This window comes from Natator depressus, chromosome 7 (assembly GCF_965152275.1).
Source record: "Natator depressus isolate rNatDep1 chromosome 7, rNatDep2.hap1, whole genome shotgun sequence".
Taxonomy (NCBI): Eukaryota; Metazoa; Chordata; order Testudines; family Cheloniidae; genus Natator; species Natator depressus.
In genome coordinates, this window is record NC_134240.1 from 87,375,709 (window position 1) to 87,403,636 (window position 27,928).

The 27,928-nt window shown below is 39.1% G+C and overlaps 1 protein-coding gene across 1 annotated transcript in view; it reads left to right on the forward strand.

Annotated features, from left to right (window-relative positions):
- The window catches only part of PCDH15 (protocadherin related 15), a 1,310,198-nt gene that overhangs the window by 1,063,794 nt on the left and 218,476 nt on the right, over nucleotides 1-27,928 (forward strand). The gene's annotated exons all lie outside the window — the stretch shown is intronic.

Genomic DNA, 27,928 nt, shown 5'->3' on the forward strand with positions numbered 1-27,928 from the left:
ATTTTAGTTTAGAAAGAGGCTGGTTGAAAGAACAATCTTATTAAATTACAAGGTTTTCATCCATCAATTATAAGACTGTACACATTGGCGAAAATACAGTAGTTAAATAGTCTGCAGTATAAATATACTGTGTTTTTTGTCTTTAAGTAGAAAAGCTTACAAATTTTGCTTTACTTGTTTTAATTTAGTTTACTTTATTTTTGATTCTGCTATGAGCTGAAGGGAATTATTTATTTATACAGCATTTAAAATAAATTTGTATATTTTCAGAAACATCTCTTGGTAATGTCTATCATGATGCACTTACATATCATGCCATACTGTATACTTTTTCATACTTATTTCTTTAATTTTAATGTTAATATTTGTATAATTCATTATGAATAATTAATCAGCATTAGCCCCAAAATCTTATTGAAAATGTGGTGACACATTTCCACTGAGAAGGTATGGAGTAAATTTTTTATTAAATGATAACTTTGGAGCTTCCAATTCAGTTCTGTAGTGAAACTAGAAGCAAGAGCAACTTGAAACTAACCAGGCTACCACTGTTAATGAGAAATCTTTATGTTAATGGAATTGAATATCATCGGAAAACCTCAGTCTGCTGCTGCTACAACAGTTAATTTCTATTCTATCAAATGATTGATGTTTCATGTTCACAAATTGCTAAGATTAGTGGGGGGGGAAGCAATTAGAAATCTTTTAATTTGATCTAAATAAATTGTGTTGATGTTGTAAAATTAGTTTGAGTCCTGGCTTACATTTGGAATCTTTAGTAGTAGTAATTTGAAGCTGTTTATTTTTTTTATAATATTTTGTTACTCATTGGGACATGCTGCCAAATGAAGAATTTGTCACTCAAAATATTTTGTTATTTTGTGTTGTTTTCTTGGCAGTGCCCCAAGTGTCAGCAAGCTGGGGTATGTGGGTCAGGCCTTTGAACTAATGGACAGGATTTAACACAACATAAGAAATAAAATAAAAAAGTCATGTTTTACTTTTACTTTTCCATCACTTCTTTTAAAACAATACCCAGCAAAATGCCTCTGCCCTTATATGTCTTTGTTTTGGACAGTACATATGCCTGTGTTTTAGGTGAAGGCTGCGATTGTTTGTTGTCTGGGTATACCGCAAGAAGGACAGGAGACTTGTTATGAGTTTTAATCAGGCCGCAACTTTATTATATAGATGTCGGGGACTACCCCTCAGATAAAGTGTACAATGCAGGCAAATAATCCTTATTCAAATCAATTCTCCAGGGCTTTCACCAGCCCACCTTTGCTTCCATCCAGGTCCCCCAGCCAACCCATGGCTTGGACCTTACCATCCACCAGCCTAGTAAGAGGGTTAAGGAGGGCTATGGGAACAGAGGGGGTTGGCTCCCCGCCGTACCAATCATAGAAGTCTCCAAACCCCCTCCCCCATTCTGTTCCTTTATCCAGTACCTCCTTTTAAGTCCTTTACCAGGCCATTTATCTGGTCACTGGCTGCCCTCCCTATGGAGTACCTGCACTGAACATCTGCCCAATGTTACAAAATAAGTTGCGACATACGGCCTACCACCTTTTCTATTCACCAGAAAAGTTCCATCCTCACACCCACTCCACAAGGGGAGGGAGGGTGGATGCTGGCTTCCTCGCTTCTTGGACATAGAGTCTTGCCCCACTGAGGTTTCATACTTTTATGCACATTCCTGGGTGGCGAGGGGGTGAGTCATTGCTGCAAAGCACCTTTTGCAGCAGTTTCTGACCTTCCTCCACTCCCCCTCTCCCCCGCAACCACAAAGCAGAGCTGCCCTTCTTTGGGTAAGCCCGGACAAATTCTGCCCCACCTTTAGTTGTGGTGCAGTCATTTTCTGGTTCCACAAAAGAGCATAATAGTTTCTTACAGCTATCTTAAATGAAGGGCAGTACTTCCGCCCACTAGTTTCAATGATGTTTCACACAATCCACAATACTATTTATTTTTCTACATCCTGATAAGGAAGTAATTTTAAAGCTCCCAACCAGAACTGAACTTCATTTTGATATTATGACTGGTTGTCAAGAAGATGAGATTCATATGATCGGCAGACTTTTTTTTTCTTTTTAATTATCTTAATCCTGCAAGTAAACCAACACCTTTTCCCCCCCATAGGAGATGAAAGGATTTTTAGTGAAAGCTCGTTCCCAAGTTTATAACTAACTGATGCATCATTTCTAAGAAAAATCTGACAATGTTAAAATTATAATGAGACTATAAAATGTTGCTACCTCCCCTGATTACAGTACGATTCTAATTCATTTTAAACTTGATCTCAAAGCCCTCACTTCTGACATAAGGTTCTAATAAATTTTACTTTGTTTCAACCAACCCACACATAAGGGATATCAGCAGGCACGGGGAGAAATAACAGCCATCATAAGAAAGGGGCAGAGGGGGAGAAGGAAAGAAAATACCAAATGAGGGATAGAGGAGAAGGCATAGAACACAAAATGCAAGATGGAAGAACAGTATGACGCCTCAGTAGAGAGCTAAATAAAGTTTTCTGGAATGCTAGGGTAGAGCTAGTTAGCCAGGATACTGCTGGTCTTCATGCTCATTGTTGTGGGTTTGACTAGATGTGATTCTTGTCAGATAGCTTCTGTTCTGCATGTGTGAGAAAGAAAGAGGGTTGGCTTTTATCTGTACCACTATGATTTTGTGTATACCACGAAAATTTGCTCCCTATAATTAGTAATGAGGGTGGGGCCAGCCCTTGCAAATAAGGTTACCATATTTCAGGTTCCCCACAAGAGTACACTGTGGGGGGGGGGCGCGAGGGAGAAGGGGGAGCTGAAGGAAGGGTTCAACTGGGGAGGTTGGAGGGGGTATCTGCAGTGGGGGTACTCACTGGAGATGGGGGCAGTGTTACTCCATGTCACAGTGGCATGGTGGTCAGCACAAGCCAGTCATCAGTCAGCGCCTCTCTGTGGGACCCCTCTCCCCAGGGCTAGAAGCCGGGGCCTGGGTGGGTGTGATCCATCAGCTGTGGCTTCAGGGGAATGGACCAATTGGCTGCCAATGCAGGAGAAGGAACCAATCAGGAAGTGGACCAATCGAGGCTCTCTGAGCTGCAGCATCTTTGAAAAAATCCCAGACATTGGCTGTTGTTTGAAAAATCTGCCTGGACAGAGGATGGAGGCTCAAAAAGAGGCAATGTCCAGCTGTACGGTAGCCATACTTGACATAAGAACAGGAGGACTTCTGGCACCTTAGAGACTAACAACTTTATTAGAGCATAAGCTTCCGTGAGCTACAGCTCACTTCATCGGCTCGATGGACTTTTTAGACTATACTACATCGGCTCCTCCTTTTCTTTTTGCGGATACAGACTAACACGGCTGCTACTCTGATACTTGAAATAGGTTCTCAAAAGAGAGAAAGTGTTATGAAGAATGTATTCCTGATTTAAAAAATAAAGCTTAGCAAAGCTTCTGGTGGCTGATTAGCAGAGAGCTCATATTTAATTTATTTATTCAAGGAGCTACATCATGGCTACAAGGTTAAATCAAATCTTGGTTGCAGTGCTACACAAGGGTATTCCCTGTGTCTCTTTGTCATATGCACACAAACCAACCAGTAGATGGGAAACTAAACTTACTTAAGGCTTGTCTACACAAACAATTTGTTTGCAGCAAGCTGAGGTGTGAATCTATCGTGCACTAGCCTGCAAAGGACTAACTGTCCATCTGGACCCTGCTGATGCTCATTGACAGTAAGTTAATGTGCTTTCATCTAATAGTCTTTCAAGAAGGAACAGAGGAAAGTGTATTAACAAACTGTTAATGCACATCAGCAGCATCCACGTGGACATTGAGTCCTCGGCAGGCTAGCATGGTGTAGATTCACCACAGCTTACTGAGAACTGTTCATTGTTCATGTAGACAAGACCTTAGATTGTAAACTGTTGCAGATTCTTCAACTTAATCCTCCTACTTAGGAGCCACCTGTACCCTCCATCCCCATGCCCCAAATAAGTCTGCAGCCACTCACTATTTCTGTCTTATTTTAAAAAACAAAACACAAAAAACCAACCTTACTGACACTACTTCTAATTTAGGCCCTGGACAGAGCATCCCAGGTGATAGGCACCACAGGCAGGTGCAGTCACATATCCCTCTATCCTTTTAGTCTATCCTGTTTGTCCTTTTGCTCTGACCACCTCACCTTCTCACTTTCCCTTCATATTAAACAATTTCTTTTTAACATAGCTTTTAAGACTTTTTTTTTTCCAGAAGTGAGATGTCTGTTTCTTCTTGACATTAACCATAATGCTGAGAACACTGATAACTAGAGCAGGGATTTTTTGTCAGGTTGATTTTCTGATGGAAAATGCAGTTTCTGGAAAACTGAAAATTTCTGCAGGAAAATACTGATTTTTGCAAAAAAGAGAAAAAAAGATTTTCCATTGAGAAAATCAAAATTAAATTTTCAGTTTGACCCAAATCAGAATATTATGTTTTCTTGAAGTGACCCAAAATGTTTCATCTGGAATTAGTTCAATGAAGTATTAAACTGCATTGCCTTATCAACTTATTGCAGTATGGGAGTTGTGGTTCAGGCCTCCGTTCTTTCTTCTATGCTGAACTCCCTGGAGGACTACATTTCCCATAATGCAATGCACAGCATTGCATGTCGTGTGAGTCGCATCACTCTGGTTGCATTATGGGATATAAAGTTTGGCTTGGGAAACTGGCCTCCCAGAAAGAATGAGAACATCAGACTCCTGAACTATCCTCACATATGGCAATGAGCCACAGTGGGAGAATGCAGCATAATGTTGAAATGACTCAAAAGAAAGCATTTCACATCATTTCAACTTACAGAAACAAAATATTTCAATTTGTGGAATGTTCATCAAAAATATTAAAACAATACATTTCAAGATTTTCAAATATATATTTGTAATTTCTGTTCTGTAAAAAAAATGTCAACTTCTCATCCCAAACTGGAATAGTAACAAATGTTGAAATGATGGAATGTCCCACGCAATGTAAATTCTGAATTCCACTCAGTTGCACTGGAAATGCTTCCCTACTGATCCTATGGTCCCATATTGTTACACTATCATTGGTCCATAATTCTCTCCCCACTCTGGAGCATGATGCATCCATGATGGAAAGTGCAGAGAGAGGAACTGATGGGCCACTTTGAGATCATAATAGCACTAGAGGAACATTATCAATAGAAGTGAGCATAGTGGGATCTGAGGAGTAATACATGTGCTTTTAGCATCACTGTTGATATCAGAGGGAGTCATGGGAGCTCATAGTGTGCCTAAGGTGTACCTAAAAGTTTGCTAACGAGGCCTGGAGCATTTAGGTCCAGATTTTTTAAGGTATTTAGCCATTGCTCTGTTCAGTGTTACAAGGCCTAAGTCTCATTTTCAAACTGTAGGCACTTTTGAAAATGAGATTTAGACTCCCACGTCATGTAGGCCTTGCAATGCTGAGTGGAGCAACACCTAAATACCTTTAGAAAACCTGGGTTTTATTGCCTAGGGACCCTTAGAATTTTCCTTTATTTTCCACTCTCACTTCTCAGTGGTCTGGCAGACAAGTCAATTACACATTTAATTTAATTTTAGTGGGATATATCAAGGAAGAGAATACCAAACATAAAAATGCTATTTGTTGAGGATTAACAAATCTATAAGGTTGTGACAAGGTATATAGGTCCTCCTTAAATTCCAGCATAAAGAGATTACAAATAGAACCAAGTTCCCTGCCCATTTATATGAGTGATCTGGGGTGGGATAGAAAAGAAAAGAAAAGCTGTTGTAAGGACGTTTCCTAAAGGGAAAAGGATGTGCCCTCTCCTTTCCCAGCTTGCCGAAAGCTGGAAAGGCCTCTGTTGGCTGTGACCAAGTCTTCTGTGTTACTTTTATTCTGGTTTGGAATTTACTTTGTTAATCAATCTGGCCCTGAGGAAGGGGAGTTGAACTGGACTTGGGCTTTTATCTTCGCAGCTGGTGGATCTGCCCATTGGCTTACAAAGACTGATGGATATCAACCTCTTTCAATGGAAGTTAGGTACCTAACTGGTATCTGTGCCTTTAAAAAATCTTTCCCACTGTATTTAAAACACAAAAACTAAAATTCACCAGAATGTGTATGCAACCCTTTGGTAACAGAGGATGAATTTTGAAACCAACTTTGTAGGAATTAGTGATGTGATTCCCACTAAGTTAATCACTTTTAATATTTCCCCACATATTTTGCATGGGAAGATCTTTACTGCAGAAGAAAGTGTTTTAGCATGTTTAGCTTGTAGTTTAACTTATTTCCTGTGATGCTGAAACAATCCAGAAAAGTAGCCTGTCAGTTAAAATTCTAAACTAAATACTGTACAGTTTTATTAGTATACCTCAACTACAAGGATTACTTTTAAAATCTTTACAACTACCATTTACAATCAACTAATATTACCATGGCATTCCTGGAAATATATTGCAGCAATGTTAACTAGGAGAAAGGCAAAACTGTACTAGATTTTGATGGTAACCATTGTATAGTATTAATATTCCTAACAAAATATGGAGGGTAGTAAGAAATGAATATCTTTCTCTTTTAATCAGATTTTCTTTCATAATTTTCCACATGATGCTCTCTGCTGTCCTTCTGAGATTTCTAGCACTGACGTTTCCTCAGCAATCACAAATTCACTCTACTAAAGCATATGGTAAAATACATTCGGAATCTCTCATTTATCTGACATAAAAGAATTTAGAATTCTTGCTAACATTTTGCTTTTGAATAGAAAGTTAGGGCTAAAAAATGGAATCCCATAAGCGTTATGGTTACACTATAGTCCTTATTTCCCAGGAAAGCACTAGGCACTGTAAATTAAAAGAATTTCTATTAGAGATGGGTGGCTGCTATGTACCTGTAACAGGTACTAACATTCTGTGAAGTAACAGAACTCACAGCAGCTCTGATCCTAGGCTCTTCCTCTATCAGCTGGCACTCTTGTAGGCAGTGGCATAGTAGTACCACCTGTGGGGTTGGAGGAGCATACTGAAGATTAAAAGAACAAAAGTTAAAAAGGATAAAGCTGAAAGTGTAATGGATGTATTTCAAATCCCTTTAATTGTACACAGTGCTGTCTAAATTGGGACAGTTGGAGGTGTACTAGATTCCCTGCTGTTCGCATCCCCCAACAAGTCAAGAGACAGAATGCTGAATGAAGTTCTTTTCTTTGTAAAAGGCCGATATGAATCAAAAGGGTTTTCAGGAGTTCAAATGCACAAAATGGACAATGAAATTCAGTCTATTTCAAGCCAAATTCCTTATGTCCATTAAAATCTCTTATGTGTGAGATTAACTAGAGTCTACTGAAGAAATTACATCCCAAATGACCTGCGATATGATGTAAATACTTAGCAATACAAACTCATTTTCTGAATTTTCAAGAGCCTCAGACAGTGTTGGTTACATGTATCTGCAATTCCTCAGCTACATGAGAGGTGGAGAGGAAATAGTTTAGTTTTATATCTATGCATTGGTTGCAAAATGTGCAAAAGGTCTGAATTCTGATGCTGCTGGATGATGGAAGGACCATGATTGTTGTTTGATGCCGAGCTTTAATAAATAGTTAATTGTTTACTATGAGGCCACAGAACTGAGGGCCAGATGAAGAAATAAATTAATAAGAGGCAGAAGACTTAATTCTTTTTTTATATATTGGCTCCATTTCCCCCATTTCTCTCTCCGTCTCACATTAATTTTGTGGACATTGTTATCAACTTCACTAATGATTAATGAAAATCTTCAAACTGAGCAAAGCTATTGAATGAAAGAGGGAAGAATATGAAAGAAAGGGAAGAGAGAAATAAAGCAGAGGAAAGGGAAATATGGGAAAAGGACATGAATTTTTTTTTAATTTCATGATTAATAATCATTGCATCTGTTACATAAACCAATCCATGATAGGACACAGTCACCGGATTGTAATATAATTGTAGGTGCTCTATCTGCCATAAAAAGGAAATATTGTAAATAAGGCCCAGTTTATGAAAAGCAGCTCTATACCTAGACCTTACATATACCTCCATCTATTAATTGTCACTTTTCAACAGGAATCACTTTGAAGGTACTTTTTCTTATGTTATAGGAATAGAAAATTTGAAATGAAGTAATGACTGTGTTGTATGGTGCTGTTCCACCAGTTTTGGAATGGGCATTGAGAAAGGAAACACAAGTGGATGGAGAGGAGATGGGAAACTGGCAGGACACGGAAATGAAAGAGAGATGTAGCAGATAGGAAAGAGAGAGCAGCTGATTGAGGATGACACAGTGGATGGGAGAACAGGACTTGGGGGACGGTAGCATGGAGGGCACAAATAAATGTAGAGTATTTTATCCATGTTAAACTTTAAAAGTTTAAAATATAGCTCTGTTAAAAGTATGTTTCTGTGATGTCCAGTTAATGACTCCAAACAATGTTACATTCCACTTGGCTTGACTGGGGAAAAAATAAGCGGTGATCTTTCCCAAATGCCACCCACTTGCACCACCAAAATGAGGTCATTCACAGTAAATTGTGCAGTTCTGTGCTACTCTACTTTAATACTGTTGACATCTAAATTATTATTACGTGACATCTGAGTTAACACTTCACTGAGATGAACTGTGCTGTTCACATGTGTCAGAGCTATTTTTCCAGACTGCAGAATCACATAAATATTTCTCTATCAGTTCCACTTGGTTCTCATTTAGTATAAAGATGGAGAGTATGGCTATGGGGTCCCTTAACTGTTCATTTTCAGATGTTATAACATTTAGCTTTTGTTTTAAGGTGTAGAATATTTGTAAATATTTGTAAAGAAAATGAAACGTTATTTCTGGGTGATAACTGGATGCTACTGAAACACACTTGCAATATTAGCTCTTTCTTAACAAGATTACAAGGTATTTATATTTTGAATATTATGAATTGCCATCCACTTCTGAACTTTATCTCCATTGTTGGGGTGGAAACTCCTAAAGTTTAATAATTTGAAGTTTAGTCTAATGTCCACTGAAGTCTATTGCGGGCATTGAAAGGAGCCTGTTGTGTCCAGTCCAAAAGAGATATGGTGACTGTAGAAGCTTTGTATATCAAATAATGTTCTCTAACATCAAGAGAGATCTGCTGCTTTGTGTAAATATAATGATGAATAGTTTTGCTGAATGAGGCTCTTTGAACAAAATATGATTAAATATTTTAGCTTTAGTTATTGCCATACACAATACAGTAGTAACTTTATACAAGGGACCTCACTGTTTTAGACTTTGCTGTGTTAGTGAAAGGAGCAGAGCTGAAACTTATTAATATTCTTTACAATTGTGGGTGGGGGCGTTAATAATGGATTATAAAACAAGTAGAATACATAGTTTGATCATTTGGTTGGTTAGAAATATGATGCTTCAAAATTAATGTGTCTTACATTTATCATGTAGGAGTATTTTGCAACCACCAGGATCTTTTCTTAGTCAGTATTCATAAGTTCTAGTTCTAAAAACCTAGCTGCCTAGTGTTGTTTCTGATTAATCTTAGAGGCAAAGTAAAACTGTTTTGTTGAATAATTAAGTACCAAATCAACAGTCATAATGGATTCACACTAGGTGTTTTAAAAATATTTTGAAGAGGCCATAATTCTACTTACTTGTATTATATTCTTTACTGTGCTTGACTGAGGAATGCATACAGTCAAAGGCACCTGTAGATATGATAGGTGACTGCACTAGTGCTAAGGCCTAAGGATCTCTCCAGCTAAAAAGCCTCTTGTAAAATAGACAGTTAGTCACTCTTGATAACTGTCCTATACACTTTTTCCTCGGAGAGTTGGAAATTAACTGCTGAAATTAAAGTTGTTAATATGAAACCAATCTTTTAAATTACATCAAAAACGTTAGCTGAATGATTAAAAGATGAAACATATTCCCCAAAGTTCCTTCAAATGAAACTGTCCTTCCTAATCAGGGCTCTTCTTGTTCCTTAGGTATATAATCTCCTCTTCTTACGCCACAGAGTCCCACTAGTATCAGAGTAGGAGTTCTGCATGCATACAGACTTGACAGTCAACTTGAGTGAGAAGCAATTAACTTCTTAACACATTACTCATTATGATGAGGTTTGAAATATTACCCATTTTGAAGATACTGAATCAAAAGATACAGTATTAAATGTTTCATTCCCTGTTTTGACATGTGGGTGTTTTAGAACTGTCAGATCTTTTTCTAGTGTATTTGCTCCCCTATATGGATGCATCATTAGTTTAATTTTCAGAAGAAATCAAATGTAATTAGCCATAACATAACTGTTCACAATTTTGCTTAGTTTAAAATTAAAGCTGGTGCTGTTTTGTGTAAAAATTGTTGCACATCTTTCCCTCCCCAACAACTGGACTAGAAGGGATCTTGCTCCTTGAGTTTCGGGACTGGCAATGTCATGTAAAACTAAGGCTGGAGAATCACAGCATGAAGGGTCTAGCACACCCAGAGGAGATTAAGATACTTTCTTTGACCTTTGCTTTCAGTTGCCTGTTGTGCGTGTGTGGGAGGGTGTGTGTGTGCATTTGTATCTGTATAGTTATATATAGATAGGAGAGAGAGACAAAAAGTCTGTGTAACTATGAGATCTGGCTTTGCAGGTGGAAAACTTCACAAACCAGTCTCCTATCATTATTATTTATTTATTTATTTATTTATTTATTGGGCTGATTCATTTGGGCTGATTTCCAAAATGCATTTGTGGTTTTGCCAGTCATGAGTAATGGAGTCATTCTAAACCCATGCTGATTAAAATTTTATAGTAAACCTTCCTTTCTTTCTTGTGTGCAGCTGAACTCTCCCTTGTAGTTAAATGAATTTTCATTCTTTGCTTAACAAAAATAAATCTATGTTCCCAAACCTTTTGCTTTCAATAAAGAAACAAAGAATTTTGTCTTTATGTCTGTGGTGGAAAGGGACCACCAAATTTTAGATACAAGTTTGTGTGCACATGTCCCTGCCCCCCTCCCCAATATACTTGAGTAGTTTAAATAACTGTACTAATTGAAATATATTAATTTTAAATTTAACAAAAGATAATTAAAATAATTAAACTGCAAATAATTAGCTAAACTCTAATCTGGAGGAAGCAGCTTCAAGGGCAGATAAAGTTTTGGCTGTTATTTTTATTGGCTACTTAACACTGCAATTTTAATGAAGAGGAAACTGTCGGACATCTACAACAATCAGGCATCTAAAAAAGAGACACAGGCAAGATTTTCAAAGGCACAAATAGGCATTAGGTGGTCAACTACCCTTGAAAGTCATTGCCTAACTCCCTTTGTTTCTGTGAAACCTCCCCTTTCAGATACTTCAGCTCATTTGCTATCTAATGTATTAACAGTCTGAGAGTATCACTATTTTTCTGAATGCTATAGACATAGATTTTGACTGCAAATAGTGTGTGTGTATACCTGTATAGTGCACACTCCTACCAACTTGACTAAATAAATTCTAGCAAAAATACTTTAATTTCCTTATACAAGGGTAGATTCGTTATTTTTAATATAATTAAATAGAATTAGTTTCCTCTGGATAATAAAACAATGTATATCTGCTTTATGATCTGGGCAGACTGTACGTGTCTGAAGATAGGCTTTTGAAGAAGGAACTGAACAGTTAATTTTATTTATGATTTTTACAATGAATTACAACATTTCTATTTCTGTCTTTATGGTATGGCATATTCAATATGTATAAATAACCCTTACTGCTGCTAATAAGGGTTGCATCCCTACTGTACTATGAGAAGAGATTAGTAAATATCTCTTGCTTGAGGCTGAGGGATTTGGAGTTTGGGAGGGAGCTGCGGGTTGAGACAGAGGATTGGGGTACAGGAGGGGGTACTGGCTCTGGGATGGGGGTGCGGGTTCTGGAGTGGGGCCATGAACGAGGGGTTTGGGGTGCAGGAGGGGGCTCTGGGTTTGGGGGGTCTCAGGGTTGGAGCAGGGGCTCAGATTTGGGGTGTAGGGTTACCTTGGGCAATTCCCGGTCAGCTGTGCAGCGATCTAAGGAAGGCTCCCGGCCTGTCCTGGAACCACGCTGTGCCCCGGAAGCAGCCAGCAGGTCCAGCTCTTAGGCCGTGGTTCCTGGCCAATGGGAGTGCGGATGGTGCAAGGTCAGGTAGGGACTAGCCTACCTTAGCCGTGCAGCACCACCAACCAGACTTTTAATGTCCGGTCAGTGGTGCTGACTGGAGCCGCCAGAGTCCCTTTTTGACCGGGTGTTCTGGTCGAAAACCGGACACCTTGCAACCCTACAAGGACATTCAAGACATTGGTTTCTTCAGCCTTAAGGAAACATCACTGCATTGGTTCACATTTACATTTATCTTCACAGTCATAAAATTAAGATTTCTTTTTAATTGGAAGTTTGAATTCTTCAGCAGTTGGTGGCTTAGCATTCAATTCATAATGGTATGGGGTTTTGTTTGTTTTTGTTATGTTTTGTTTTTCTTTTTAAACTCTAAGCTATTATTTTGCATATTTTCTCCAGTGAAAACAATTAACACTTGGGAAACACGTTTGCACTCGGAATAGATTTTATTCCCACAATAATGCATCATCATCCCTTCATTTTGTTTTTGTTTCCAAACTTACTCTTAATGCACTTATTGTTACCTTAAAACAGAAGATAAATACATACTATATATAAACATAAGTTAAGTTTCAGTATTAATAATAAAGGGAAATATTCATGGGTTGATCTTTAGCTGGCTTTATGTAAGGTGGTGTATGTAGTTGCTCAATGAAATAATTATACTGTGAGGCTTCATCTTTCATAAACCTTAGGAAATTAATTTATGCCATCTCTAAGTCTCTTTAGTCACAATATGAGGAAGCTGTATGACTCAGGAGTTAATTTTTCACAAAGAATGAAATATATAATAAATATATTTTCAAGGAGAAAATCCACAATACTACTTTGAGTAGTATCTGTGTGGGTTATCCACTTCAGGCACATGTGTGCCCCATGTGCCTGTGATCAAAGACTTTTGGTAATAGTGCTTGTTTGATCTGCACGTGCCCTAGCTTTCTTCCTGCCCTTTACCAAGAATATGTAGGACCATATCAGATGAGACACCGTCAGTTCCTTTTCAATCTCCTTGGTCTTAGATGGAATGTCTTGCAGTGCTTGCTTCATAGGTATCTTCTCCTTAAGGAATAGCTTTTAGATATTAGTTTGTTGTTTAGGTCTTAGTTAGCCCATTTTAATGTTTACTAGTTATAATAGCTTTACTTATTTTTGTTCAGGGAACTTCAAGAGACTCTTTGACTGCCCCCACACCTCCTCAATGGCCTTTCCTTCTTTGAAGGATTTTATCCTAGGGTTGTGCCTAAATCTCCTAGATTTAAACATTGACTAACTTGCCAGGAGTCTCTCCCAGTTAGTGAAGGTCACTCTCACTGTATCCACTGTTTAGCGAACACCTCTGTCCCCTGTAAGTGTAACATTTGTTCAGAGTTTAAGAGACGGTCTAGAAAAAAACAGGGAGCTTTGGTTTAGGCTTCTCATGATGGAGTCCTCCCTTCAACCTGCCTCAGACACAGGCCCTGATAACCCTGTCTCCCTGTACAGTGATCGTCCAGAGAGTAACAGCACCACATCAACCTCCGCAGCCCATTCGACTACTAGACCTTCATGGGAGAGAACCTTGGGGGATAGCACAGAGACTTCCAGAAAAAGAAGTTCCAGATCCCCTCAAGGAGATGTCCATGCGAAGAAACCTCGATGAACACAGAAACATGCTGTTTTGCATTGCATCCCAGAAAGGCTACTGCTGAGGCTCCAGGTTTTCCTGGTACCAGCAGCCCCTCAGCTAAGGCTTCAGGCACCTCAAAGTTCCATGGTACCCAGCATCATTCAGTATCGAAGGCAGGCAGGATACTGATGCAAAGATTCTAAGGACTCTGTGTTGAAGAGGTCGGTTGCAAGCTGCTTGATCTGTGACATCAAAGCCAAGGTCTTCCTTGGTACCACCATCTTGCACTGCAGAGCCTGACTATGATTCTACACAGGTTCACCCAGAACTGCATGAGTTTAGATTCTCCAGGTACTTGTTTATCTCAGATGAATTGGACCTTTCTAGTAATGGGTGTAGAAAGGCCTCATTTATGACCAGTACTGCACCATTCTCTGGTACTACCTAGCTCCCCAGTACCCACTAAAAGAGACAGGCAATCTATCTGCTCCTCCTTTGGACTATGAGGAAGATAGTTCTGGTGGAAATCTGAGAATTGGGGAACTTTCTCATTTACCATCCCGGAGCTTGCTCTTTGGATTCCTTTTCTGAGAGAGAAGCTTAAAGATACATGCAGAACCATGTCATTCCTCATTCCTCCTAGTATGATCAATCTTGGATGCCCACTTTTTTTCCTTATGGCTCCCCTCAATGTCCATATAGGGACCTGTGGGCTGCCTATGGACAGTAATTCTCCAGAGCACCCCATTACACCCATGGGAAAATCAGAGACACCAACCACCTACTTGTCCTGTCCCTCCACATCAATTTTCACCTCAGGAGGAATCTTTCAAGGAACAGGAGAAAAGAACTGATAAGGAAGCTACTCCTCAGACTAAGAGCTTTTCCTTCTCACCTGATCAGGTGGTGATGTCTCTCCACACCCCATACACAGATCATATTAAATAATTCCAAGAACTCATGATGAACATTGCTGACTCCCTACAAATCCGCTTAGAGGAGGTTCATGAGACTCAGCACAACTCTTGGACATTCTCCATACTGCCACTTCTGGTCAGTTAGCCTGACCTATAAATGAAGCCTTGCTTGAATCTGCCACAACTATTTGGCAAACCCCAGCTACTATTCCTTCCATTTATAATAAAGCAAATAAAATATATTTTATTCCTGGTGAAGGTTCTGAGTTTTTGTTCATGCACCCAGCCCCCAATTCCTTGGTGGAGGATGCTGTGAAGGAACAAAGTAGATAGCACCTTTCAAAAACTAGTCTGAATGATAAGGACACAAATGCTTAGATCTTTGGCCTAAAAGTTACTCTTCTGCTTTGTTAAGTAGCAGTAGCTATCAAGCCCTGATTGTGAAATATAACACAGCAGGTATGGAAAATGTAATTATTTTATTGATCATCTGCCTCAAGAACAATGACAGAAATCTCAGGCAGTCATCTTGGAAGGTCATTAATTAGCCAGGAGTTGTTAAAGGCCTCTCCAGATGTGACCGACATGGTGGCCTGCTCGACATCTACAGTGATTTTCATGCACCATGCCAACTGGCTGCAATCCTCAGGAATTTCAGGAGGAAATTCAGGATGGTGACATTTGCAGCTATAATACCATCTCTAGATCCAGGGAATTGGTTCACAACCTACAGGATGGATATTTTCATATTGTGATGCATCCTTCTCACAAGAGTTTTCAGTGCTGTGTGGTCAGCCAGGAACACTTCCAATGTCTAAGGCTCACTTTTGGACTCCCTACTGCCCCCAGAGTCTTGAAAAAGGTACTAGTGGTGGTAGCCACTCAACAATGACAGTGAGGAGTAATCATCTTTTCTTATCTTGACAATTGGCTCCTCGAGGGCCCCTCACACACCTAAGTTCTTTCGGCAGTGAGGAAAGCTATGGTAGTATTTGATGAGCTCGGACAACTCAACAAAGTAAAAGTCCACTTTGATAACTATACAGCAAGTAAAGGTTTTAGGAGCCTCCTTAGATGCAATATCATCTAGAGTTTTCTTGTTGACAGGTTTATAATAAAATAATAATAATAATAATAATTAATAATTAATCTGATTTGCTGTCCAAATGTGCCCACAAACAACAGCCAGAATTTGTCTGCAGCTCCATGTGAGCGTTCACCTTTGTCGCACTTTATGCCAAGTTGCATATACGCTGCTTTCAAGGGTTAAGAACTGTTTATATCCCCAGCAAACACAGTCTGAATAAACTAATATCAGTGCTTCATGAGACTCTAGAGTTACTGAAAAGATCCAGGCAATTTCTGTGCTGGAGAAATTCACTCTGCTTCCCTACCACAGCATCAGATGCAGCTCTTGTAAGATAGGAAGGTCATCTTCGAACAAGAGTCCACTCTCCAAATCAACCTCCTGGAACTCAGAGTGGTCAGATTTGCCTGCAGACTCTTCATTCCCACGATAAAGGGCCAATCTGTGAAGATAATGACAGACAACAGAGACAGCATTTACTCTATAATCTCCAAGGAGGTGCAAGATCCCCTTCCCTTTGTGCAGAAACAATAAAATTATGGAACTGGTGCATAGCCCATCACATTTTCATCTTGTCCTCATTCTTACTGGGTATTCAGATCACCATAGCTGATGGTTTGAGCAGATACTTTTGCTTGGACTATGAGTGGGAATTCAACAACCGGATTCTCAACTGTATATTTCTTACTTGGGGTTTCCTGGAAATAGACCTCTTTGCCACCACCATCAATGGCAAGTGATGAATGTTCTGCTCAGGGGTGGGGGGGTATCATTTTCTGGAAGATGCCTTCCTCATCTTCTGGTTGAGGAATCTCCTCTATGCCTATCCTCTGATGATGATGCTCCTCAGAATCTTAAACAAAATCGATAAGGACAGAGCCAAGGTCATCCTAATTGCACTGACTTATCCAAGGCAAATTTAGTTCCCCTGCTTGATACATCTCACATCTTGTCTGGCACTATACCTACCAACCATTCCTGACCTGCTAACTCAAAATTCAGCATTTGTTCTTGACCCCATTTTGAACACAATGTATCTCAAGGTTTGGTTTCTAGATGGTTCTCTGGAAAGTACCTGTGGCAGAAATATGCTAAGGTGCCACATGGACTCCAGCCTGCACCTTCTCAGAACACTGTGCCTTTGTACGTGCCTATAAGGCGGACGTTGCTTTTGGCTCTTCAGTTTTGCAAACAGTATTAGACCAGGCTCCAAAGCACCCATCTTCTTTAGGGAGTACTGCTTGGGAATCACTTAAAGTGGAGCACTTTAGGGACATTACTCAAAGAAGGAGAAGATACTTACCCTATATGGTAAATGGAGTTCTTTGAGATGTTTGTTCCTATGGGTGCTCCACTCCCCACCTTCCTTGCCTTCTGCTTTGGAGTCTGGCATTGATAGGACTTTGTGAAAGAAAAGGAACTAAGAGTAATTCTTCGGACACTGCTTTACATACCCTCAGTATGGGGCACAAAGATAGTTAGGGTACATGTGCAGACTGAATGTCACTGCTACCAAAAGTCTCGTGGGGGCAAGCACATCTGAAATGTAGCACCCATAGGGACAAAGATCTCCAAGAGATCCAGCTTCTGCACAGGGTAAGTAATCTTTTTTTCAGTATATTTTGAGAGTGTTTGAATCTAGGGCTTTGGTTTAGACCATTTAAAATATAGAAGTAGCCTTGAAGTTTCAAGTTAGATCTGAAATTCTCCATAATCTGGGTTATTTAGGATCAGGGATTTTGATTTTGGCCCACATGTACTAGAAACAAAAAGCTAATTTAGATCAGCCTTACCTGATTAGATAAGAGATTTCCCTAAAAAAGTGAATGGCAGATTAATGAATTATCATGTGCTACTTCAATGGCCTGTTTTATTTCATGTATTTTATAACCTATAACCAACTCATTAAGTTCACTGTAATAATTCTGTATATTTAAAGCATCTGATTTCTGCTGCAGTTTGGTATTGAATTCCGTGACATGCTGGAAATTCTCTAGCACATGCAAGTTAAAATATTGATTAAATATGAAAAAGAATAACAAATACATTATTCCTTTATTTGCTCAAATTATTATTTGTCCTTTGTATATTTTACAGTCCTATAATCAATCCTGTAATCCTATAATAAAAGGTGATCAGAAATTACAGATGTTTTCTCCATTACATAATTCAGAAGAATCAAATTTAGGCCCTGATCCTGTGATCAACTCCTCACAGATGGACCCTTGCATTTAGATATGTCCTGTATGAGTAAAGTATTTTCAGCAGCATGTTAGACTTTACCGCAGAATCTGTATGCCTTATCCTATCCCACTGAATTCAATGGGCACAAATTGAAGCCTGATATAATTAGTCACCACAACAAAACCACCATAGGTGTTAGCATGATGTGGAGGTTTCTGATAAAATAATTAACAATGCTGAAATTTCAATTATCATCACTGTTTCAGAGTTAACATCCTGTTAAGATGAATTGCACTGTTCATACATCTCAGAGCTGTCTCCAGGCTGTTTGAAAACTCAGGAAGATACTTCTTTGGTTTACAGTTGATTAACATTCATAAGGCTTTCTTTACAAACATTAAAGACTAGAATCTTGAAACATTATCTTTGAAAACTCATGGAAATCGGGGGAGGTCCCGGACGACTGGAAAAAGGCTAATGTAATGCCCGTCTTTAAAAAAGGGAACAAGGAGGATCCTGGGAACTACAGGCCAGTCAGCCTCACCTCAGTCCCTGAAAAAATCATGGATCAGGTCCTCAAGGAATCAATTCTGAAGCACTTAGAGGAGAGGAAAGTGATCAGGAACAATCAGCATGGATTCACCAAGGGCAAATCATGCCTGACTAATCGAATTGCCTTCTGTGATGAGATAACTGGCTCTGTGGATGAGGGGAAAGCAGTGGACGTGTTGTTCCTTGACTTTAGCAAAGCTTTTGACATGGTTTCCCACAGTATTCTTGCCAATAAGTTAAAGAAGTATGGGCTGGATGAATGGACTATTAGGTGGATAGAAAGCTGGCTAGATTGTCGGGCTCAATGGGTAGTGATCAATGGCTCCATGTCTAGCTGGCAGCCGGTATCAAGTGGAGTGCCCCAAGGGTCGGTCCTTGGGCTGGTTTTGTTCAATATCTTCATTAATGATCTGGAGGATGGTGTGGATTGCACCCTCCGCAAGTTTGCAGATGACACTAAACTGGGAGGAGAGGTAGATAAGCTGGAGGGTAGGGATAGGATACAGAGTGACCTAGACAAATTGGAGGATTGGGCCAAAAGAAATCTGATGAGGTTCAACAAAGACAAGTGCAGAGTCCTGCACTTAGCACGGAAGAATCCCATGCATCGCTACAGACTAGGGATGGAGTGGCTAGGCAGCAGTTCTGCAGAAAAGGACCTAGGGGTTACAGTGGGCAAGAAGCTAGATATGAGTCAACAGTGTGCCCTTGTTGCCAAGAAGGCCAACGGCATTTTGGGATGTATAAGTAGGGGCATTGCCAGCAGATCGAGGGACATGATCGTTCTCCTCTATTCAACATTGGTGAGGCCTCATCTGGAGTACCGTGTCCAGTTTTGGGCCCCAAACTACAAGAAGGATGTGGAAAAATTGGAAAACATCCAGCAGAGGGCAACAAAAATGATTAGGGGACAGGAACACATGACTTATGAGGAGAGGCTGAGGGAACTGGGATTGTTTAGTCTGCGGAAGAGAAGAATGAGGGGGGATTTGATAGCTGCTTTCAACTACCTGAAAGGGGGTTCCAAAGAGGATGGATCTAGACTGTTCTCAGTGGTAGCAGATGACAGAACAAAGAGTAATGGTCTCAAGTTGCAGCGGGGGAGGTTTAGGTTGGATATTAGGAAAAACTTTTTCACTAGGAGGTTGGTGAAACACTGGAATAGGTTACCTAGGGAGGTGGTAGAATCTCTTTCCTTAGAAGTTTTTAAGGTCAGGCTTGGCAAAGCCCTGGTTGGGATGATTTAGTTGGGGATTGGTCCTGCTTTGAGCAGGGGGTTGGACTAGATGACCTCCTGAGGTGCCTTCCAACCCTGATATTCTATGATTCTATGAACATAGTTGAAACATAAATGAAAGGTTGGATTCTAGAGCAGAATCCTGTTACAGTAGATGGAGTCAAGAATCATAGAATGCACATAGCATTGGATATATTTTTTGTAAGTAAGCTGAAAGGAAGTGGTATGATTTTAGTCCTAGGCCTTTTGCAAGTTTTTTTTAAATCATATACTACTTTATAAGCATAGCATCTGTATCTGAGTTACCTTCACTGTGTAAGACACAAATGAGAGTGGTCACATGGATCAGAAAATAGCAGCTACCACAGAGTCTTCAAAATAACTTACTTATTGTACTTCTCAATGAACATAATTAGATTAGAGAGCCAGCAGCATCTGTATCATCTCTCTGTGTCCCTTGTCACAGTGATTGATGAGATGAAGCTGTTCAGCAAGGGATCATTTATTTAATATTTTTAAAGTCTAATTTATATTCATGCAGATGTTCTGGCTTTAAAGAAAAATTAATTCAGGCCTGCATATAACCTTGCCCTTTACACAGAAAAAATCCCTTCATGTTAGGCCACAGATAGACTTAGCAGTATTTATCTGCTCTTCAGTTTTGTAAGTTCATGTGTGGATATTTTACATTTGCTTAATACATTGACCTTTAACTACTATGAATAAGAATATGAGAAGGGAGAGTTAAATTCTATAGAGACAAAACTCAGAGTGATGTAGAGCAGTGGTGCTCAGTATTTCTTTCACCTGAGCCTGCAGAATCCACCCATAGTTTCTTCTCAGTATCCACCAAAATCTCAAAGGTCATTTATGGTCACCACGGACTTTGGGAGAGGTTTGAGTAGTGGTGTGTTAGGTGCTGAGTACAGGGACTCCAGTGATCCTGAATGGGAAGGCTTTGTAGGTGGGGGCACTTGATCTTCCTTCCCCCATCCCCTGAAATAGTGTAACACCGACAGACCCTGCTTGTCTGTAGGTGGAATTGAACCTGGGACCTCTGTTAGCTAAGGCTGAAGAGCAGATCTCTCTCTCTCGCTTCCCCTCCCCTCACAATACCTATAGCTATGTCCTAATTGTCCTACTTGTCACATTCTTTCTTACTTTCTTATCCTAAAGTTGGTACTAGTGGAACATAAAGGAAAAACTTCACTGTGAAGATTATGCGGTATGGAATAGACAGAACATTCTGTATTTAAAATTCGTGTTTTCCCTGGATCTTTGCTAAATACAATGACATTTCCTAAATTCTACCTTCAAAAACACCTAGTAAAAAAAGAATAAAGAATTTGCTATTAATGTTAGAATAGTTTATTGTATCTGATTCTCATTCAGCATTATAATATGTTGGTGACAACCAGCTAGACATAGTGTTTCCAAAAGGTTTCACCTTTAATAACAACGAATCAAATAGATGAAATATTGTATTTAGGAATTTAGGGTTAGACTTAACAGATAAATGTAAATATTCACACGGAAAGTAAAGAGCATAGGCTAAATGGATTCATAGATAAAATGCTGGCATTACTCCTCTGAGATGACGCTTCCTGCCTAACCTAATTACCTAATAAAGATCTCTTCACAACTAGTAACTGAATACTGAGAATAATATGGCTAAGCATTTGGAAATAGTTAATCCTATTAAACATATTGTGACCAAACTAGTAGGAATTTGCAAGACAATGGCAAATGCCAGCAGGACTAACTCAACTCACAGAAGGGTTTTTCAAACTTTTTTTTTATAGAATGGGACCACATGTTAATAGAGAAATTGTTTTATAAACTAATTCCCTGCTTCCTGTTTGTGATTGTGTGCACTCCCTCACCCCCACTCTTTTGTGATAATAAAACTCCTTGTGGTAACTAAACAAGTATGTATGTGAAATTAGGGGAAATATTAATGATTTCTTATCCGTCTTAGTGTGATGTAAAAGCTGCAAACAAGAACAGCCAGTACCATGTCACTATCGAGTGCTTCACAGACTAGAGTTCTGGAACTGCTTTTCTATAGATTATAATGCCCTTAACTGTTCTTAGACTCTGTTGGAAACAATTTTCATATAAAAATAGTATATTGTATATGCCCAAAATGTGTGATTCTTTGAGAAAATTGGTGAAACTTCATTTTCATCTTTAAAAATGGTTAATTATCTCTGTAGTTACAAATTGTTAACTAAATAAGACCAAATGAATTTGCTAAATTTATATTTTGCTACAGCTTTTTTATGTCAAAACCAATTTTGATTGTCTGAAATGTAATATCACATAACGATACTTCTGTATGCTAAATTGTATTTACTATGGAAAGTACTCTGTTAGGATAGTTATTTTCTTTCATAAGACTGATTCTCATAACTCATACTTGACTTTAGCCCTCAAAATGTTAAGCTATGACTATAAAAGTTTATATATAAAAGTTTGTAAATAAAGGATGACTGGAGTATCTCATAGTATGAATTCAAATATATATTTGTTTAGAAATCTATATCTCAATAGATCATGTCAGGTCTTGTCCCCTTCTCTATCTGCTTTAGGGTCACTCCAGCAGTGCAAAGTAGCAGGAAAATCAGTGGATCCATTCCACTGCAGATACACATCTGGAAACATTCCAGGCTGCCACAGTAGATCATGCAATACCCCTGCCAAAATCATGACTCAAGCTCCAAAAATCACGAGAATGATTTAAAATCATGACCTTGCATGGTGACAGGTTTCAGTGGTAGCCGTGTTAGTTTGTGTCAGCAAAAAAACCAAGGAGTCCTTGTGGCACCTTAGAGACTAACACCTCCTTAACAAATTTGTTAGTCTCTAAGGTGCCACAAGAACTCATAATTTTTTTTAAATCATGAGACTTTTAAAAAATAATCATTTGGAATTCTTTTGGTTTGTCCTCTGGTTTCTAAGACTTTAAAGTACACTCTAGTCACATTTTTAGGCTATTTGCTGCAACCATGAGAGAGAAAATTTTGCATCTTTTTAAAAGAAAGCTGAGATTCTCACAATCTCTTGACTCCAAATGTTATGAGAGTTAACAATAATGAGATTTGGATTTGTGGTCCTACTTTAACTAGAGTTAATTCCTTGCCAGTGAACATAGTTACTAACACAGTTGTAAATGGTGATCCGGATACTCCACAAATGTTTGTTTCAGTACACAAATGTTTTTGCGATTTACCTCAGGACTTAGCCTTAGCTAATTATTAGCAATTAATAATTATTAATAATTAATAATTGCTAATTATTAGCAATTAATAATTGGCTGACTTCTGGGGTAAACCAGACTGAAACAGGTGTGTCTAGAGTAACATTTACAATTGTGCTAGTTAAGTTAATTGCCAATCATTTAGTTCAGGTTAAAACAGGACCAACAAACTCCTGTAAAGGCTGGAACCCTAAGTACCCCTGTATTCATGCCCTACACACTACTGCAATAATATCTAGTATAATATTATAATAGTATAAAATATTCCTTATGAGGTATCATATGAAAGCTTATAACATACTGGTTCCTAATATCATTGTAAAATGCATGTGTTAACATTATATATGAAGTTATGAATTCCCTCTCTATGATATTATTAGAACTTGGTAAAGACCAGACAGCCCACCTTAGGTAAAGGTGATAAACAGGTCTTTCCTAGACAAAGGAATGTGGGTTTATTTCAGTTTACATAGTAGTAAACAAAGTCATCAGGGTAAACCAGCAGTGGTTATCCTGATCCTGAACTTGAGAGACAATATTAACAAGGCTCCTGCACCTCAGAGAGAGACAGGAGATTGAATCCCCAAGAGGCCTTCCTGATTTATAGGACTAAAGCAACCCATTTGTGGATCTAAGGAACAGAGAGAGACTCCATCTTTTATCCTCCACCTTAGGAGACAAAGAAAGTAAGTAATTTGATATCTGTGCGGGGTCCCGGACAGACTGGTCAGTAAAAGCTGGAAAGGGGATTGTGGGTGAGAGAAAAATGATCTTGAACTAAGACTATATCTTCCTAGATTAAGTTGTAGGGTTTAGATTAATATTTCCACTTTTATTTGCTCTTGTAACCATCTTTGCCTTTTTCTTTTACTTGGAGTCATAAATATAAAGGGAAGGCTAACCACCTTTAAATCCCTCCTGGCCAGAGTAAAAAACCCTTTCACCTGTAAAGGGTTAAGAAGCTAAAGATAACCTCGCTGGCACCTGACCAAAATGACCAATGAGGAGACAAGATACTTTCAAAGGGGGAGGGGGAACAAAGGGTTCTCTCTGTCTGTGTGGTTCTTCTTTTGCCGGGACCAGAGCAGGAATGCAGGTCAGAACTCCTGTAAAAAATCAGTAAGCAATCTAGTTAGATATGAGTTAGATTCTGTTTTGTTTAAATGGCTGATAAAATAAGTTGTGCTGAATGGAATGTATATTCCTGTTTTTGTGTCTTTTTGTAACTTAAGGTTTTGCCTAGAGGGATTCTCTATGTTTTGAATCTGATTACCCTGTAAGGTATTTACCATCCTGATTTTACAGAGGTGATTCTTTTACTTTTTCTTCAATTAAAATTCTTCTTTTAAGAACCTGATTGCTTTTTCCTTGTTCTTAAGATCCAAGGGTTTGGGTCTTTGTTCACCTATGCAAATTGTTGAGGATTTTTTCAAGCCTTCCCCAGGAAAGGGGGTGTAGGGCTTGAGGGGATTTTTTGGGGAAAGACATTTCCAATTGGGTTCTTTCCCGGTTATATTTCGTTAGATGCTTGGTGGTGGTAGCAATAAAGTCAAGGGACAAAAGGTAAAATAGTTTGTACCTTGGGGAAGTTTTAACCTAAGCTGGTAAAAATAAGCTTAGGGGGTCTTTCATGCAGGTCCCCACACCTGTACCCTAGAGTTCAGAGTGGGGAAGGAACCTTGACACTTGCTATCACTTAACCCATGATCTTTTGTTATTAAACTTGCTCTGCATTCATTATAAATCACAGTGCTGTGTGAGTTCAATACAGTGTGTGCTTCTAGAAAGCTAACAGGCTGAAGTGTTTTACTGTTTCTGTAAAGGTCCAGTGAGAGAGACTGGTCCCTTCAGTAGGACGATTTCGGGATGAGTTCGGGGCTGGAAGGGTACTAGGTCAGCTTGCAAGGAGTAACCAGATTGGGCAAAGTCAAGGTGAGGCTTGTGAGCAGCTAGCAGGTTGTAGGGGTCAAAGCTCTGAATCAAAGCTGCACAGCCACAAGACATCCAGGGTTACAAGGCAGATTAAACATACTGTGTCCAGTCTCAGGAAGGTTTCCTTCTAGTGACACCATTGTGGCAAGGTGTGGTAGACATCAAGGAAATGCCAAAAGACCTGTGAACCCTGGCACATTATCCTATTGTTGTTTTAATTGTTAGCCTCACCCACCCGTACATACCTAAAGTCTATAGGACCAGACCCTCAGCTGATGTAAATTAGAACTATGACAATTTACAGCAGGTATGGATCTGGTCCATAATGTTTAGACAGTGTCACAGTTCCTTCCCCACTCTGAACTCTGGGGTACAGATGTGAGGACCTGCATGAAAGACCCCCTAAGCTTATTCTTACCAGCTTAGGTTAAAACTTCCCCAAGGCACAGATTCCCTTCTTGCCTTGGGATCGCTGCCACCACCAAGTGATTTAACAAACAATCAAGGAAAGAACTACTTGGAGTCCTATTTCCCCAAAATATTCCCCCAAGCCTATACACCCCCTTTCCTGGGGAGGCTTGAGAATAATATCCTCACCAATTGGTTACAAAGGGACTACAGACCCAAACCCCTGGGTCTTAGAACAATGGAAAAATCAGTCAGGTTCTTTAAAAGAAGGATTTTATTTAAAGAGAAAAAGGTAAAAGTATCACCTCTGTAAGCTTAGGCTGGTAGTTAACCTTACAGAGTAGCAGAAAATTCAAAGAGCACAGAGGAACCCCCTCTAGCCTTAGTTTCAGAGTTACAACAAGACAGGGATAAACCTCCCTGTAGCAAAGGGAAAATTCACAAGTTGAGAAAACACAGGTAAACTAATACGCCTTGCCTGGCTGTTACTTACAAGTTTGAAATAGGAGAGACTTGTTCAGGAAGATTTGGAGAACATGGATTGATGTCCGGTCCCTCTTAGTCCTAAGAGCGAACGGCACAGAAAAACAAAGAACCCAAAACAAAACCTCTCCCCACCCCCAGATTTGAAAATATCTTTTGTTCCCATTGGTTCCTTTGGTCAGGTGCCAACCTGGTTACTTGAGCTTCTTAACCCCTTACAGGTAAGGAGGAATTTAGGCTACCCCTATGGTTATGACAGACAGGTATCCTAGTTACTTGCTTAAACTTGGTTTATCATTGCTTAGTATCAGTTTGTCAAACCATTTGTCTGTGGGCTGTTATCACAGATAAATAGCTTCAGTATTTTCTTATTTTTCTATTTATGAGATTATAATGCTCCTTTCTCAATGATCAATGGTGTATATTTGTACATAAATGTGTTAGCAAATATTTTTATACACCAAATAATTTAACTGATGTCTCACTAAATGCATAGTATATTATAAATTAGGGTCCTAAATACAACATGGATATTACAAGGCATTTAATTAATTAATTAACTAATTAAAAAGAGAGAGGAAACAGAGGAGGGATTCTCCTTCCCACTACAACTCCTGTACACTGATATAAAACCTCTTAACTGTCCAGGGGAGAATTTCCCTAGCACAGGCACTCCATAAGACATCTGTAGGCTACCTCACACAGGAACTGTTGGAAACCCCAGTGTAGGGGACAGGGCCATGAGACATGAGGTTATGACCATTCTGAGGACCTCCAGTTTGCAGTGCTACCCATAGGCAGCCCAGGAAGAGGAACTGTAATTTAGAAGAGCTTTGAGCTACTTCTATTTATGCACCAGCCCAGAATCCCAGGACTCTTCCCTTTCTATCTCCAGGGCTCCACCTGTGTGTGCTGCTCCTCCAAGAACAGCAGCACATAATCCCTTCCCAGTTATTGGATAATATTTAGAATAGAGCAGCAGTGTTGATGGTCTGTATTTATCCCTGGCTTACGTCTCTTGACTTCAGTCAGTGAATTTTGGATGAAGGTGGTTTTGTATCTTTTACATGGATAATAATACAAGCTATAGGGTGGGAATTTTACTAGACAAAGTATATGTAATTTTTATTAGGGGAACTATTTCAGGATTTCATTAAAATATTCTTTTTAACCTTGGACTCCTGTCCTGTAGAAATACTGAACTAGTATGTAGCAATGCACAGAGGGACTATAATAAATTAATACTGGGCCTGATTTTGATCTTTCACCAATTTTACATAGGTGCAACTGCATTGACTTCATTCACAGAACATCTGATTATTTGCATGCTGCTATAAATGAGATAAGAATCAGGACCAAGCATTGATATTCCTGTGAAACTTGAAAAATAAGTGTATGTCCAGAAACATAAACAACTGATTTTACAAAATGAGCATTCATGGCTTTCAGGAAACAGGGTCCAAATGTTAAGGTTTTGGGCTGTCATTTAAAGTGAGCACCATTAAAAATATAGTAATCTTTAAAAAAATTTATTTTCTTGTTAGAGAGAGAAATACACTTTACACCGTTTAATTTAGTAGTTTAATTTTCTACAGCAATAAATCTTTTCCCAGATTACTATTGTTATCTTAATGAGGGCTGATTGTAATCCAGTTAGCAGCTGTTTAATTGCTATCATGTGGCTCTGGTTTAAACTAAAGTCATTTAAACACATACCTCAGCCTCGTACACGTCTGACATGGATTAAGACTGTGGAAATGCAGCTTGCTGCTCCTATCTCAGCTCAAATCCCAATACCATACTCTGTATTTCCTCTATGCTTACTTATCCCCAAACAGATTTTTTTATTTATTTTGCTTTTCCAAGTTTTAGTTTTCTCATCAACTAGCTGATGTCATCACCTTTTCTGGTAATTCTCCAGTGTCTCATCCACTGAGATCTTTCTTCACAAAACCAAACTATGTACATGGGAGTAGAAGCACTTGCAAACTAAGTAGGCACAGATCAGATGCAGGTTGTAAGATGCTGATTGCAAAGATGTGTTAACTATAGATAGATCATTATAAAGTTGCAGCCACTACTGCTTATTGAATTGATGTAGTATAAGGGGG